Source organism: Giraffa tippelskirchi, chromosome 5 (assembly GCF_054371585.1).
Source record: "Giraffa tippelskirchi isolate mGirTip1 chromosome 5, T2T-mGirTip1v1.2.pri, whole genome shotgun sequence".
NCBI lineage: Eukaryota > Metazoa > Chordata > Mammalia > Artiodactyla > Giraffidae > Giraffa > Giraffa tippelskirchi.
In genome coordinates this window covers 15,529,211-15,545,175 of record NC_137279.1, presented here as the reverse complement: position 1 = coordinate 15,545,175, position 15,965 = coordinate 15,529,211, and the positions used below count along the sequence as shown (strand labels likewise).

The 15,965-nt window shown below is 40.7% G+C and overlaps 1 protein-coding gene across 19 annotated transcripts in view; it reads left to right on the top strand.

Moving 5' to 3' along the window:
- Positions 1-15,965, top strand: part of RGL1 (ral guanine nucleotide dissociation stimulator like 1) — a 276,237-nt gene that overhangs the window by 170,301 nt on the left and 89,971 nt on the right. The gene's annotated exons all lie outside the window — the stretch shown is intronic.

Genomic DNA, 15,965 nt, shown 5'->3' with positions numbered 1-15,965 from the left:
CTTCTTATTTCCTTCAGTTCATTCTTCTCCTCGTGGCTCAGCTGGTAAAGAATCTGCCTGCAATGTGGGAGACCTGGGTTTGATCCCTGGGTTGGGAAGATCCCCTGGAGAAGGGAAAGGCTACCCACTCCAGTATTCTGGCCTGGAGAATTCTGTGGACTGTATAGTCCATGGGTTCGCAAAGAGTCAGACGTGACTGAGCAACTTTCACTTCACTTCATTCTTCTTGTAGCTTCATGTTGTATTTGATCATGGTATACCTCCCTGCTTAAAATCTTTTAATGGTTTCCCATTGATAGTAGGTTCAAGATCAATATTGTCCTCCTGGCTAACCTCGTCTCTTGCCACTGTCCTCCGGCTCCTTCTCTTTGGCTGCGTCAGCTTCTCTGTCTCCTCCACGGTGCCAGCTTTCTTCCTTCTTTGGGGCATTGGTATGCAGTTCCCTTACCTGAAATGTTCTCTCACCCTCTGCCTGGTGAACACCTTCTGATCACTCTGATCTCTTGTTTCCTTGGTGAAACTTCCCCTGATCACCAGGGTGGAATCTGATCTTACCATATGTCCTTTTAGTACCTTTCTACAGAGAGCAGTGACCTCTGTTGGCATTAGATCATTAATTGTTAAATTATCTATTTAATATTTGTCTTCTCTGCTTGAATGTTGGCTTCATGTAGATACAGACATTTTGTGTTCACTTCTATATCTGCAGTATCTTGTAAGATAGTACCTTGAATTTAGTAAGAGCTCACTAAATATTTTGGAATAAATAAATGAACAAACGTAGGATTTATGGTAAAGATGCACTGCTCTAGACCTCCACTGAAGAAGGTTTAATGACTGGAGTTGCGCGTTAGCCTTGTTATAAAGTGCAAAGCACCCTTAGCATTCTAGAACACAGCGTTAGAGCATTTACTTGTTCAGTAATAAACACTATAAATTCAGAGACCTCAAACAGTATTCTTAGTGTTTAAAGCTTAGAACCTGACATGGGAGAAAGGTGAGGTTAAAAGGCTGCAAATATAATCCTTACTTACTTTATAGCATGTCTTTCATGCAGAAAGGATTGGAAGCTTCATGGTAGTCCAACACCTCATAAGTAAACTTGCAATATATTTACACTTGCATTATGTAGCTGCTTGATTAGCTTGTGTATTCATTTCCTCAGATACTCCTACTTGGAGTTGTAAGAAGTCAAAACAAGAGCATATTCCCACTCTTTGTTTTCAAAGCAAGCAATTGGTTCAGTGGCATTTACATCTGGTAGAACAATGAGGGCAATGTCAGTCTCAGAGAATGAGAGATCCTTGTTATGTGTACTTGGATTCAGCATCTCAATCTTGATGGGAAAAGAATTCTGGAGGAAAAAACCCCATGACTGCAGTAATTTTTGTAATCATGATAGCCAAGTATGGAATTAATTGGGGTTCAAAAAAAGCCAATATAGTCATGTTGAGAAATTCACTTCAGTTTTTAACCACTGTGAAGAGATAGAATCAGTTAACTTTGTTTACCTAAGATGTTTAGTTCTGAGGACAGAGTTTTGCAATCTTTAGTTCATCTATGAAGTTTAGTCAGCCTTTCATTCAGATTTTTAAATAAGTTGCCACTCACTTACAGCATTAATTTGGTTTTCATTCATTACGACAAACATTTACTAAGCACTTGCTGTGTGTTAGACGTTATTCTATACCCCAGGGATATAGTAGTGAACAAGATAGATAAGAGCTCTGCTGCTACAGAATTTGTAGGCAGCAAACATGCAAACAATTCAGGGCTATAAAACATTTAACCTGGATAACATGATCTGGCCTGGTGAGGTAAGATGGGTGGTGTGACCCCAGATGGATGGTCCAGCAGCTTATCTGAGGAGATACCACCTGATCAAAAGCAGTGAATGACCGGTAAGGACCCACCCTGAGATGATCAGCATTAGCATGTTAGGCAGAAGGAGCAAATGCAAAAAACCCACTAGGTGTGAATGAGCTTGCTGTGTTAAAAGAGTTGAAAGAAGACTGGTGTGGCTGGGGCTTAGAGAGGGAAGGAGATGGTTTTGGTGGTGAGGTCAAGGGAGTAGGCAGGAAGGGCCCTGTGGACCATGGTGGAGTCTGCATATTATTCTAAGAGTCATGGGAAGCCAGTGGGAGGCTTTAAGCAGGGGAGTGACATGATCTGATTTGTGTCTTTAAAAGATTGCTGGGATTGCCATAAGAACAATTTAAAGAGGTATTTGCTTTAGCAGTTCAGCTCAAAAGTGATGACCAAGCATTGTATGCTTTAATTGTATATGGACAGGCTCTTGTGTATATATGTAGACTTTTTTTTTATTTGACTGAATTTAGAACAATCAAGAAAAAGATTACTTGGGGAACATAATGTCATTGGATAGATTCGTTAGATAAAGAACTCATTTTTATCTTAAAACCATGTATTTAATATTCTTGAAGTGCTTATTGATGTGACTATAAGCTAATTTCTGGAGATATAAATATGAATATGCCTTTAACGAATTTATGATCTGGTGGAGGATACCTATAAGTAAACAAATGCTTACAACATACTATGAAAAGTGTGTTTGGCTGTTATGAATGAAGCTGCTATGAATGTTTCTGTCCATGCTTTCTGGCGGACATAATACTCATATCTTGTAGGAATGGAATTGCTGAGTCATAGGATAGGCATGTTTAGCTTTGGCAGAGACTTGGGACTTTATTCTGAAACTAGGATTTGTGCTTTAGAAAGATGATTTTAGCAATACTAGTCTTAGTCTAAGTTGCTTCAGTTGTGTCTGTCTCTTTGCAACCCTATGAACTGTAGCCCACCAGACTCCTCTGTCCATGAAATTTTCCAGGCAAGAATACTAGAGTGGGTTGCCATTTCCTTCTCCAGGGGATCTTCCTGACCCAGGAATTGAACCTGAGTCTCTCATGTCTCCTGCATTGGCAGGCTGGTTCTTTACCACTAGTGCCACCTGGGAAGCAAGACTAGAGGCAAGTGAAACCAGTTAAGTGCTTGTTACACATAACCAGTTAAGAAATGAGATCCAAATTAGGGTAAGACAGTGAGGATGGTGGGGGGGAATAATAGAATGGAGACATATTTAGGGAATGGGGCACATTGGATTTTGGAGGTGAAGGGGGAGATAAGTTGGAAATAAAAATAATTTGTAGGTTTATGACCTGGATCATTAACAGAGTCAGAAGCTAGAGAAAAGTTGAGATTTTAGAGGAATAAAATGAGAGTTTCTTTTTGGATACATTGAGTTAGAGTTCCAGGTGAACATGTGGTAACCGGCAATCCTATGAACTGTAGCCCACCAGACTCCTCTGTCCATGAAATTTTCCAGGAAAGAATACTAGAGTGGGTTGCCATTTCCTTCTCCAGGGGATCTTCCTGACCCATTCCCTTCTAGAATTTAGAAGGGAAGTTAAAGTAAGAACTGGAGATAAAGATTTGGGAGTTAGTATAGTATTTGTTAGTTCTGGAAGGTCTTACAGCTCTTCATGTGTCTTTGTGTTAGTTGCTCAGTTGTGTCCGACTCTTTGTGACCCCATGAACTGTAGTTCACCAGGCTCCTCTGTCCATGGAATTCTCCAGGCAAGAATGCTGGATTGGGTTGCCATTTCCTTCTCCAGGGGATCTTCCCAACCCAGGAATCGAGCCCGTGTCTCCTGCATTTGCAGGTGGATTCTTTACCACTGAGCTACCAGGGAAGTCCCTCACGTGTATTTAGGAAATAACAAAACAATTAAATTAGTAAGAGTTATTCTAGCTCACTGCTGACATAAACAGAGTTAGTGTATTTCAAATACTAACAAATATTTGAAAATTAATTTGACCTGGAACCCGAAATGGAATCTAGTTCCATGCCTTCCTTATGGTTGAAGCTCAGAGCTGCAAGAGGCTTTTATTCCCATCAGTTCTGAAATTCTTTCTTTAGGGCCACTGCTTATTTATCTGGCATTTATTTAATCTTTGAAATATTTACTAGCATTAAGCTCTACACATCCTTTCCTTCCATGCCACTGAATGAAAAAAATCACATTCATATTATAAGCTCTACTGTTAAGTTTTTATAGTCCTTGATTTCGTTTATGGATTCCCTCAGCCTCTCATTTGGATTCTTTTCATAATGGGAGCTCTTTTAATAACCTTTTTTAACTGACCGACATCAAGAGTGAGTCATGAGCAATGGGAATGCTGTTTTCTTTACCACCAACATGCCTACTTTTTACATATATTTTTGACACATTAAAATCTAGTGGACAAAATGGTTCCATTTTCAAATTTTCTGTTTGCTTAGGGAAACTGGATCTGTGATTTTGCCAGATATTTGTTCTTTCTATCCTCTGCCCTCTCCTCTATATATTTGTAACAAATACTATATATTTGTATTGTGTCAGTATTTACAAAACTGCCACTTTGTCTGGCTATACCACATAATCAATCATATTGTCATTTTGCTTTTGTTTTCCTCTCTTTCTAAAAATATAAGGAGATTGTCTCATGACTAGATAGATTTATAAACCTCAGTCAGTTCAGTCGCTCAGTCGTGTCCGACTCTTTGTGACTCCATGAATTGCAGCACGCCAGGCCTCTCTGTCCATCACCAACTCCCGGAGTCTACCCAAACCCATGTCCATCGAGTCAGTGATGCCATCCAACCATCTCATCCTCTGTCGTCCCCTTCTCCTCCCGCCCCCAATCCTACCCAGCATTAGGGTCTTTTCCAAGGAGTCAACTCTTTGCATGAGGTGGCCAAAGTATTGGAGTTTCAGCTTCAACATCAGACCTTCCAGTGAACACCCAGGATTGATCTCTTTTAGGATGGATTGATTGGATCTCCTTGCAGTCCAAGGAACTCTCAAGAGTCTTCTCCAACACCACAGCCACAGTTCAAAAGCATCAATTCTTCAGCGCTCAGCTTTCTTCACCGTCCAATTCTCACATCCACACATGACCACTGGAAAAACCATAGCCTTGACTAGACGGACTTTTGTTGGCAAAGTAATGTCTCTGTTTTTCAATATGCTATCTAGGTTGGCCATAACCTTCCTTCCAAGGAGTAAATGTCTTTTAATTTCATGGCTGCAGTCACCATCAGCAGTGATTCTGGAGCCCAAAAAAATAAAGTCTGACACTGTTTCCACTGTTTCCCCATCTATTTGCCATGAAGTGGTGGGACCAGATGCCATGATCTTAGTTTTCTGAACGTTGAGCTTTAAGCCAACTTTTTCACTTCCTCTTTCACCTTCATCAAGAGGCTCTTTAGTTCTTCTTCACTTTCTGCCATAAGGGTGGTGTCATCTGCATATCTGAGGTTATTGATATTTCTCCCGGCAATCTTGATTCCAGCTTGTGTTTCTTCCAGCCCAGCGTTTCTCATGATGTACTCTGCATATAAGTTAAATAAGCAGGGTGACAATATACAGCCTTGACGTACTCCTTTTCCTATTTGGAACCAGTCTGTTGTTCCATGTCCAGTTCTAACTGTTGCTAAGGTTATAAGCCTAGCAGGTAGGAAAATTAATAATCTGGAAATCAGATTATTAATGAGTACTCCTCCCTCCCCACGGGGATCCTACACTGTATTATCTAGTCACTTCTCATGCAACGTACTGACCCTGTTCTCCTGGATTGTTTTGAGCCCTTGAATAAAGTCCTTCATTTTTCTTACACTTAATTTACTTATTTAAGAAACTATAATAATGAGGGGGGAGTTTTGGTTTCCTTCAAAGAGGATGTTTAACACAAAAACACTGTTTTCTTCATCTTTAGGTGTTAAAGATTTCAGTCAATGTCAGAAACTAAGAGGGATAATATCAAGAATATCTGATGCAGTTAAGACCTAATTTTGGTGAAAGTAATTGAGATAGGGGACGGAAAGTGAAAACAGAAGGATTTTAGTATTATATATATATATACACACACACACATACATATATATGTGTGTATATATATATATATATATATACACACACACACACACATATATATGTGTGTATATATATATATATATATAAGTTGGTGCAAAAGTAATTTCTGTTTTGCATTGTTGAACTTTGCCATTTGATATTGGAACACATTCTTAAATAAATGTAGTTCTGTTATACATCATTTTAATGTGCATTTCTTGCTTTATGTTTTTCAATAATGAATTATTACTTGCTGTTTATATGTATTTTAGACTATGGAAATGATGTTAGACAAAAAGCAGATTTGAGCGATTTTCTTATTTGAATTCAGAATGAGTCATAAACCAGCAGAGACAACTTGCAACATCAACAACACATTTGGCCCAGAAACTGCTAATGAATGTGCAGTGCAGTGGTGGTTCAAGAAATTTTGCAAAGAAGACGAGAGCCTTGCAGACGCGGGGCTCGGGGGCAGCCCTCAGAAGTTGACAATGACCAACTGAGAGCGTCATCGAAGCTGATCCTCTTCCAGCTTCCTGAGAAGCTGTGCAAGAACTCAGCGGTGACCATTCCACGGTCCTTTGGCCTTAGAAGCAAATTGAAAAAGTGAAAAAGCTTGATAAGTGAATGCCTGATGAACCGATCCCAAATCAAAAAAACTGTTGTTTTGAAGTGTTCTCTTCTCTTTTTCTACACAACAGCAATGAACCATTTCTCAATCGGACTGTGATGTGCGACGGAAAGTGAATTTTATATAACCAGCAACGACCAGTTCAGTGGTCGGACCGAGAAGAAGCTCCAAAGCACTTACCAAAGCCAGACTTGCACCAAAAAAGGGATCATGGTCACTGTTTGGTGGTCTACTGCTAGTCTGATCCACTACAGCTTTCTGAATCCTAGTGAAACCGTTATGTCTGAGAAGTACACTCAGCAGATTAATGAGATGCTCTGAAAATAGCAACGCCTGCAGCCGGCATTGGTCAACAGAAAGGGCCCGGTTCTTTTCCACAACAATGCCTGACTGCACATCATATGACCAATGCTTCAAACGTTGAATGAATTGAGCTACAAAGTTTTGCCTTATCCACCATATTCACCTGACCTCTGGTCAAGCATCTTGACAACTTTTGGCAGGGAAAATGCTTCCGCAACCAGTGGGACGCAGAAAATGCTAAGAGTTCGTTGAATCCAGAAAGCACGGATTTTTTTTTTTTTTTTGCATGAGAATAAACAAACTTATTTCTTGTTGGCAAAAATGTGTTGATTGTTACGGTTCCTATTTTGATTAATAAAGTTATGAGCCTAGTTATAACAATTTAAAATTCAGGGTCTGAAACTGCAATTATTTTGCACCAACCTATATAGGTGGTATTGGTGAAGAACCCGCTGCCAATGCAGGAGACATAAGAGACTCAGGTTCAATCCCTGAGTCGAGAAGATCCCCTGGAGGAGGACATCGCAACCCACTCCAGTATTCTTGCCTGGAGGATCCCATGGCCCGAAGAGCCTGGCGGGCTATAGTCCATAGGGTCACACTGAGTTGGACATGACTGAGTGACTTAGCACAGCACAGCACACAGCATACAAGATTTTATCTGTAGAGACCTGAATAGTTCTTGTAACCGTTCAACACACCTTCAGCTCCATTTTCTAATTTTATTTCTTACAGCAGTCCTATGAAGTATGGAGATTTTGGGGCTATTGAGTGACCTTAGGTGTACGAATAAGGAGACCGAATCCACAATGCTGTGTCACTTTGCATGTTAATGCAGCACTCTGTAATAGAAAGACATGCGTGCTAAACCACTTCAGTTGTGTCCGACTCTTTGCAACCCCATGTACCACAGCACGCCAGGCTCCTCTGTCCATGGGATTCTCCAGGCAAGAATACTGGAGTGGGTTGTCGTGTCCTCCTCCAGGGGAGCTTCCCAAACTAAGGATCAAACCCGCGTTTCTTACGTTGTCCTGCTTTGTCAGGCAGGACCTTTACCAGTAGCACCAACTGGGAAGCCCAATAGAAGACAGGGCTGGTGTTATATCCAGACTCTGTCAATTATGCTAATTGGCTGGCTAACTTTGGATGAGACCCCTCACTTCTCCAAACCTCAGGGTCCTCAAGTCAGGGTCCTCAGAGTCGGACATGACTGAGTGACTAACAGTTAGTTAAGAGGTTCCTTAATGTGATCTACAGAAGAAGAATTAAATTAATGACTCAGTTGGGAAACTTCAGGCAGCTGCCACCTTCTGCTCCCCCAGAGACTGGTAAAGGAACACTTTACATCTCACAGGAGATTAAGCACTGTGGAACTGTCCGTGGGATTTACGGTGGTCTGGGAAAGCTTCTGGGCTGTGAGGAAGTGTTTCCATTCAGAGCAGGCTTCATTCACAGGGAATATTGGGTCACACAGAAGCTCACTACCCCCTGCTGACCTTTTCAGACAGAGATTGGCCTGACTGCACAGAAACAGAATGAATTCCAGAAGGCCAGGGCCCCTCTTAACCTGTGACCTCAGAATAGGAGGACCTTGGGCATCTAAGGTCTGAAAGTGAGAGGAAGGAGTTGTGAATTTTGCAGGTTCATTCTGGACACAAAGTCCTGTGTGACGATCTGTGATGTAATTTGGCACATGCTGCAGTGACTATTTTATTTCAAACCTCCCTCCCTGCTGTAACTCTAATTCTGTGAACTTCTCAAAACACAGCATGTGCTTTCTTTACTTTGCGAAGTCTTTGACCAAGACATTGAAGCTTTAAGTTATTGCCTTAGGTCCCAACGTAAATTGGCCTCAGAGATCGAAATAGAAGCCAGGTTAACTCACAACCTCTTCATTAGCATTCTGAGCTTCAAGCAGCAAAGTAGCGTGTAAAAGTGAAATTATTTTATTTGAAAAACGTAGTCAGCACACTCCCTCGAATCCACTGAATTTTTGAATCTGTACTGGAGTGAGTTGCCATTTCCTTCTCCAGGGGATCTTCCCAACCCTGGGATCGAATCCAAGTCTCCCACATTGCAGGCAAACGGTTTACCCCCTGAGCACCAGGGAAGCCCATCTGCCTCCTTAAAGACTCCTTAAATCCTTAAAGGAAGACAGCAGTGGGCATTTGCGTCAGAGAAGATCCAGTCTGTTATGGGTTAACACTGGGTGGAAGAGATTCACAGCCAGGAGGATGACCATTTTTTATGGGGATGGAAAACACAACTTCCTGTTTCCCCTCAGAGAGTTCCTGGACTCTGTGGGGTGATCTAGGAAACCCCGCAGAGACAGGATGGCGGAAGGGGCTGAGATTTCTGTCGGATAAAACACTGGTCCTTGTTTGTTATTACAGCTCTCAGCGTTTTCCTGAGGATGCAGCATACTCATCGTAGAAATCTGACCACATTCTAACATGTGGCTTCAAGTGAAGTCAGCTCTTGGGGATCTTGTAATTTTTTTTGAGGACATATTAATTTGTCAGGTGCATAATCCTCCACCTCTTCCCTCTTCACATTTCTGCTTTTTCCTTAGTTCAGAGGCGTAATTTTCTATCTTCTATGAGGTCAGCCTTGATTGGAGTGGTCACAGAAAGACAAAAATGTTCTACCGGTGTGAAGTCTCTCCTGAATTTACCATTGGCATAATCTGAAAGGGAGTCCTAGGTAGTGGTGCACTGATAAATCAGTTCTTCAGACTCAAAGCCCTGACTTGTAGCCAGTTTGCCAGTTTCCATGGTGTAGCTGTTTCCACCATGGCTGGATTCACAATACCAACATGATGTCATGGAACATGGGACTGAGGAATGTGTACGATCAGCTCCTGCAAGCGGGACAGGCTGGCTCCAGCACGCTGCTGGCTAGACCTCGATAGGTTTGCGTAATTAGATGGAAGGTGCATGTGTTGGCATATGTGAGTCTGGCAGTGGTTTTCCGTCTGGGTTCTCTGCCCAGAAGTGCTACCTCAGATCAGGTGAGTGTAAACTTGCCACGTGTGCAGGCGCTTCTTTTAGTCCTGGACATCTTTGCTCTTGGAACCTTCTTAATTTGGGTGTTCTTCCAGAGGCCGTTCTCCACCCTCAATTCTTTTTGTTCTACACGCTCTGCTTGGAGAGTGAAGCTGGTTTAATTGTTGTTAACTCATCATTGTTGTTCAGTCGCTGAGTAGTGTCTGACTCTTTGCAACCCCACGGACTGCAGCACAGCAGGCTTCCCTGTCCTTTACCATCTCTCGGAGCTTGCTCACACTCATGTCCATTGAGTCAGTGATGCCATCCAGCCATCTTGTCCTCTGTCATCCCCTTCTCCTCTTGCCTTCAATTTTTTTCAGCATCAGGGTCTTTTCTAATGAGTCGACTCTTTATATCAGGTGGCCAAAGTACTGGAGCTTCAGCTTCAGCATCAGTCCTTCCAATAAATATTCAGGGTTGATTTGCTGTAAGATTGACTGGTTTGATTTTGCAGTTCAAGGGACTCTCAGGAGTCTTCTCCAGTACCACCATTTGAAAGCACCAATTCTTCGGCTCTCAACCTTCTTTATGGTCCAACTCTCACATCTATAGATGACTAGTGGAAAAACCATAGCTTTGACTGTACAGACCTTTGTTGGTAAAGTGATGTCTCTGCTTTTTAATATGCTGTCTGGGTTTTTCCTAGCTTTTCTTCCAAGGATCAAGCATCTTTTAATTTTGTGGCTGCAGTCATAGCTGTCACATATTTCCGTCTTAGACCTCTTTACCCAGCTCTTGGATTCTGACTGCCTGTTGGACTGTATACCACTGGAAAATCCTCCCAATACTTCAGATTTTACATTTCTTTTTTTTCTTTTTTGGCCACAGCACACGGCATGCAGGATCTTAGTTCCCCAACCAGGGAATGAACCTATACCCCCTGCAGTGGAAGCACAGTGTGTTAACCACTGGTCCACCAGAAAATTCCCAAGTTTTATATTTCTAAAGTGAAATTCATTGCCTCTACCCCACAGAAGACTGATTTCCCCATCTCAGTTTTCTTTCTTGTGGATGGTATCCTTTTCTTTCCAGTCACTTTCAGATGTTGCCTCTATTACAATCCCTCTTGGTTCTTTCATGCTATTTGCCTGTCTCCCCACCCTTTTACTTGTGTTGCATTGTAATGGTTTCTCTGTGTCCATTTTCTCCATCATGTTGAACATCCTGGGTATTAGAACTGCATGCTATTTCCCTTTGTATCTCTGCTGTCTTGCACAGTGCCTGACATGTAGTACCATTTATTCAATATGTGGCTGAATAAGTAGATGAATAAATGAGAGATCCATTCTGTACCCTTTGTATGTATATGGCATAGAGTTGCCAGACTTAGGAACTAAAAAAGTACAGGATGCCAGGTTAGTTTGGAAATTTAGATAAACGACAAATAATTTTTTCAGTATGTTGTTGCTGTTGTTCATTTGTCAAGTCGTGTCTGACTCTTTGCATGAGCAGGTCCTAAATACTGCAGGTAACATTTATGTTCACGAATTATTCAATTATTTATTATTTTTTTCTAAAATTAAAATTTAGCTGGGCATTCTGGCAACCCTAACCTAGCAAAATAAATGTTAGCTGACACCCGGAACAGAAGTTCACGCAACACAGAAGCTCACACTGAGCTTGCTATCACATGCCTTAGGGTTTTGTATGGACTCTGCCTTACATCTCTGAATGTCCTGTGTGTAAATAGTTCTCTTTACTCAGATGCACTGGGCTGCTCCATAACGTTGTGCTTTATGCCATTACATACACATAGTTTCCCTTTGCATGGCAAGGACATTTAATCTCTACATGTTTAGGCAATGTGGACAAATGATCAGAGTTTGTGAGTTGTCTTATGATATTTCCTATGCTGTGGTGGTGTCTTATTGTTTCTGGGCAGTGGTTTCAGAGCATTTGAATAGGGGATATAAAATGGACCCTTGGTGTTCTGAGATAAATGTACAGAGAGTAACATGCTATTAAAGTTCTGTAAAACCTTGGCTCTGGGTTTTAGATTTTCTTAGGGAGTTATGACTGGAAGAGTTCTCACTATTTACATTTCTGCTCGTGCCAGGATGCCCGAGAACTGATGTACTAAAGATTAAGCATGGCTTGGAGAAAGACTTAGTACTGTCTCCAGTCTAATGAGGTTGTTGATACTCGGTTAAAGTTTCAGATGACTAAAGGATTATTTTGATTGAAGGGATTTTTTTTTTTAAAATTAAAAACACCTAAGTTGTGAACAGTTTATGTTTTAGAAGGCAAAGAAGTATATTTCTCAATGACTGGAAACACAGTTGAAATATGGCACATTTCATCTCTCACATTCTTTCTCCTGTCCCCCTATGTCAAAATTGGTAATTATAGAAATTCCGTGGCTAGGACAGTTGGGCAGGGTTTTAGATATTTACCCCATAGAAGTCAGGCATATTCTCTGAGGAAATGCTGAATTCTAATGGCAGACAGATTGGCTAAAAAACAATCATGAAACAGTTTTGTGGCCTCAGTATCGTGATCTTGTCAGTAAAGCGATGGTCTCTGATTAAATCCAGATTGGGCTGTTTCCTGTTAGCGTGCTAACCCAGAGGGCAGGCTCAGCCCTCCACGTCTTGCTCTCTAAGTCTGAGTTATTAAACACTTGTCTGCCAAGACTTTCCTCACTGCCTCTCCCCACTATCCTTTTAAACTAGAATTTGAAGATATTGAGTTATCACAAACAAAAACAGACCCTAAAGTCTCTTAAAAGGGTCATGTCGCTATTAAACATTTTAGCTTTTCCAGTCTACCCATACGTGTAGGATGTTTTTGTGTGTTTCACTTTTGTATAACTTTATTTCAATTCCAGTAACAAGCAGATAATTACAAAATTCTTATGTCATAAAAATGTGCTTTATTTGCTCTTGTGTGCATGCTCAGTTGTGTCTGACTCTTAGCAAACTCGCGGACTGTAGCCCGCCAGGCTCCTTTGTCCCTGCAGTCTTCCAGGCGAGGATACTGGAGTGGGTTGCCATTTCCTACTCCAGGGGATCTTCCTGACCCAGAGATTGAACTTGTGTCCTCTGCATTGGCAGGCATATTCTTTTACCACTGTGCCACTTGGGAAGCCTGTACTTTATTTGAATGTTGGCAAAATAAAACTCATCTTCAAAAATCTGGCCTTCGCCTTGCTAGGGAAGAGATAGTAGGGTACTTAGCAAACGTGCAGAAAATAATATTAAGCAAGTGCTCTGACACTGACATGTATTGTTATTTTTTGTGAGAATGACTTTAGGCATCAGAGCAATTCCTGTACTTCATTTTATGCTATTGTCGTTGATGCTCATTTGTTGCAATTAGAGAACAACTCTTAAAATCTAAATATTCAAAATATTCTGTTAGCTGTTCTGTTAGCTCAGTCATGGTTCTTCCTAATGTACAGATGCAAACACTGAGGAACAGAAACTGTTAAAGGCATTTATGGGGATCAGGCATGTGTGTTGAGATTTTCTTCAGAGTAGAAGGAGTGAAAGGAGGCGACTGGGTTAATGAGTAACATGAATCCATTTCCAAGGGAGACCATTGGCTTCCTGCCAAATCTGCTTTCTGGCAGGAAAAGGGACCCACTTCATCAGGGTCTTTGACAAGCATTTTTCTCTGTGTTTGAATTTTTGGCCACATCACTGCTTAGGGAAAAATTAGTTCCCTTAAACAGTTACTACTTTTAATAAGAAAAGATTTAGCTTTAAGGTGGAGTTTGCATTGTAAAATAAGTATCATCAAATTACAAAATTTATTGGTAAGGGAATCCTGACATTGTCTGTCACAAGGTAAGGAAGCTTGATTTAGAATTAGAGCTTGAATATCCTTAGAAACTGAAAAGCCATTCCTTTTATTGTTGTTGTTGTTAACATTTGCCCTTGAGGTGTATTTTTTAACTTCTGCTTTTTAAGTGATAATTATCTTGATCAGATCTTTTGAGGTGACAAAGTAAAAAAACACAAAATATCCCTAAATTTTGGTGGTATTAAGAAAGAGATCAAAGGAATATAGATGTTTGAAGGTAAAAGTTATAATGTCTTGGTTTTTTTTTTTTTTAAGTGAAAAGTGGCAAATGTGAATTAAGTTTCAACTGCATCACAGTGACTTAATAAGCTAACATTTTCCAAAATACGTTTATTCTAATGTTCTGCAGGGTGCTCTGAGACCAAAGGGAAATCCATTAGGAAATGTCAGATACCATATCCTTCTTTGGAGTTTCATAGCATGTTAGCATATTAAAAACTGTGAGGAATTCTACAGAAAAGAAATATATTGGGCTTTGTTTAACTCCATAGTCCCCAAATTTGAATGCAGGATGTTTTGTTTTGAAACTAGTATTTTACAGCACACATTTAGGTCAACACTATACCAAGTAATTAAAAATGTAATTAGACATTGAAACCGTATATCTTCTTCACTGATTGTTTCTAGTTAAAGTTAACTGAAGCTCTTGGAAGACAGATGGATATTATCAGGCCTGTTCTAAAACTGCTTATAGAGTGATAATGAATAATTATAAGGCCATGATCTGAGTCCATTTGGTAGTTTTGCCTGAACCAGAGCCCTTTCCTTTGTAAACTAAAAGTATCTTTTGAAAATTAAATAAAGAAATCAAGGCACCCCCAGCATATGCTGGAGTCTTACGATTAATTCCTGCTGGCAGTTAGCCATGATGACATTAAGCTGTTCTAAGCCCTTTCTAAAAGTGATGGCTTTTACTTTGGTTTTGCAGAAAGCAATCTTGCCTGCTAATTTCCTTCCAGTGGTTTAACTTTTGACAGAACAGGTGAAGAAATAGCAAACATGTGACTTTGTCAGCACAATGTCATCATTTAGAGATTTCGGTTCTTTCTTTTTTGCTCCCTTTTAATTGTCATGTGTCTGATTATTTCAATTTAGGAAAATCTGATATAAAACAATTCACACTTAAAATTTAGAGACATTGCCTGGCGATTGTCTGCATGACTTAGAATGATTCTATGCTTGAGAACAAGTTCCTTTCTATAGGTCATCTTCCCATATGCCTCTGAAGGACAGGTTGAACTCTGAAAATCGCATCACTATATAATTTGTTCAGCACAGATTTATTGTAGAATATAAGGCACACTCGGATTTTTCTTCAGTTTATTTCTCTTTCCCTATACTCAGTTTTAAAGCTTTACAGATCTTATCACTAATCAGTTTTTATGTATTATGGTTTATGTCTCCAAGGGGCAATTATACCTACCAATACTATTCACAGTCACTTCATTCTCATGGGGTAGCTACTTTTCACAGGGAAATGTTTTCTCTTTGTTGTTATTGTTCAGTCACCAACTGGTGTCTGACTTTTTGTGACTCCATGGACCACTGCATGCCAGGCTTCCCTATCCCTCACCATCTGCCAGAGTTTGCCCAAGTTCGTGTCCATTGAATCGGTGGTGCCATCCAACCGTCTCATCCTCTGTCACCCTCTTCTCTCTTTACCTCAATCTTTCCCAACATCAGGGTATTTTCTAGTGAGTCAGCTCTTCGCATCAAGTGGCCAAAATGTTGGAGCTTCAGCTTCAGCATCAGTCCTTCCAATGAGCATTCAGGGTTGATTTCCTTTAGGATTGACTGGTTTGATCTCCTTGCTGTCCAAGGGACTCTCAAGCGTCTTCTCCAGCACCACAGTTCAAAGGCATCAATTCTTCAGCGCTCTGTCTTCTTTATGGTCCAGCTCTCACATCCATACATGACTACTGTACTGTACATTGCTAGTCTCCAAAAGGCAGGGGTCATGCACCTACCTATCCTTGCTATTACTCATCCAAGAGTAGCTGAGGCCTGCTTGGTGCAACTGCTGCTCAGCCAACTCTGTTGATTAATGATGATATTGAATGTGTTTTGCCTTTCATGGACCAAAGAACATCAGATCATGGTCAGATTTCCCTAGATGTCTGTGGAGAACATACTCCTCCCATGGCTGATTTTTTTTTTCCTCCAAACTATCAACATAATGTCATCTGGCTCACACAAATCTAAAAAATTAATAAGCAGCTCTCCAAAGTCAGTAGGATTGGTGCCAGCACCCCGTTGTAGGAGCTGTCT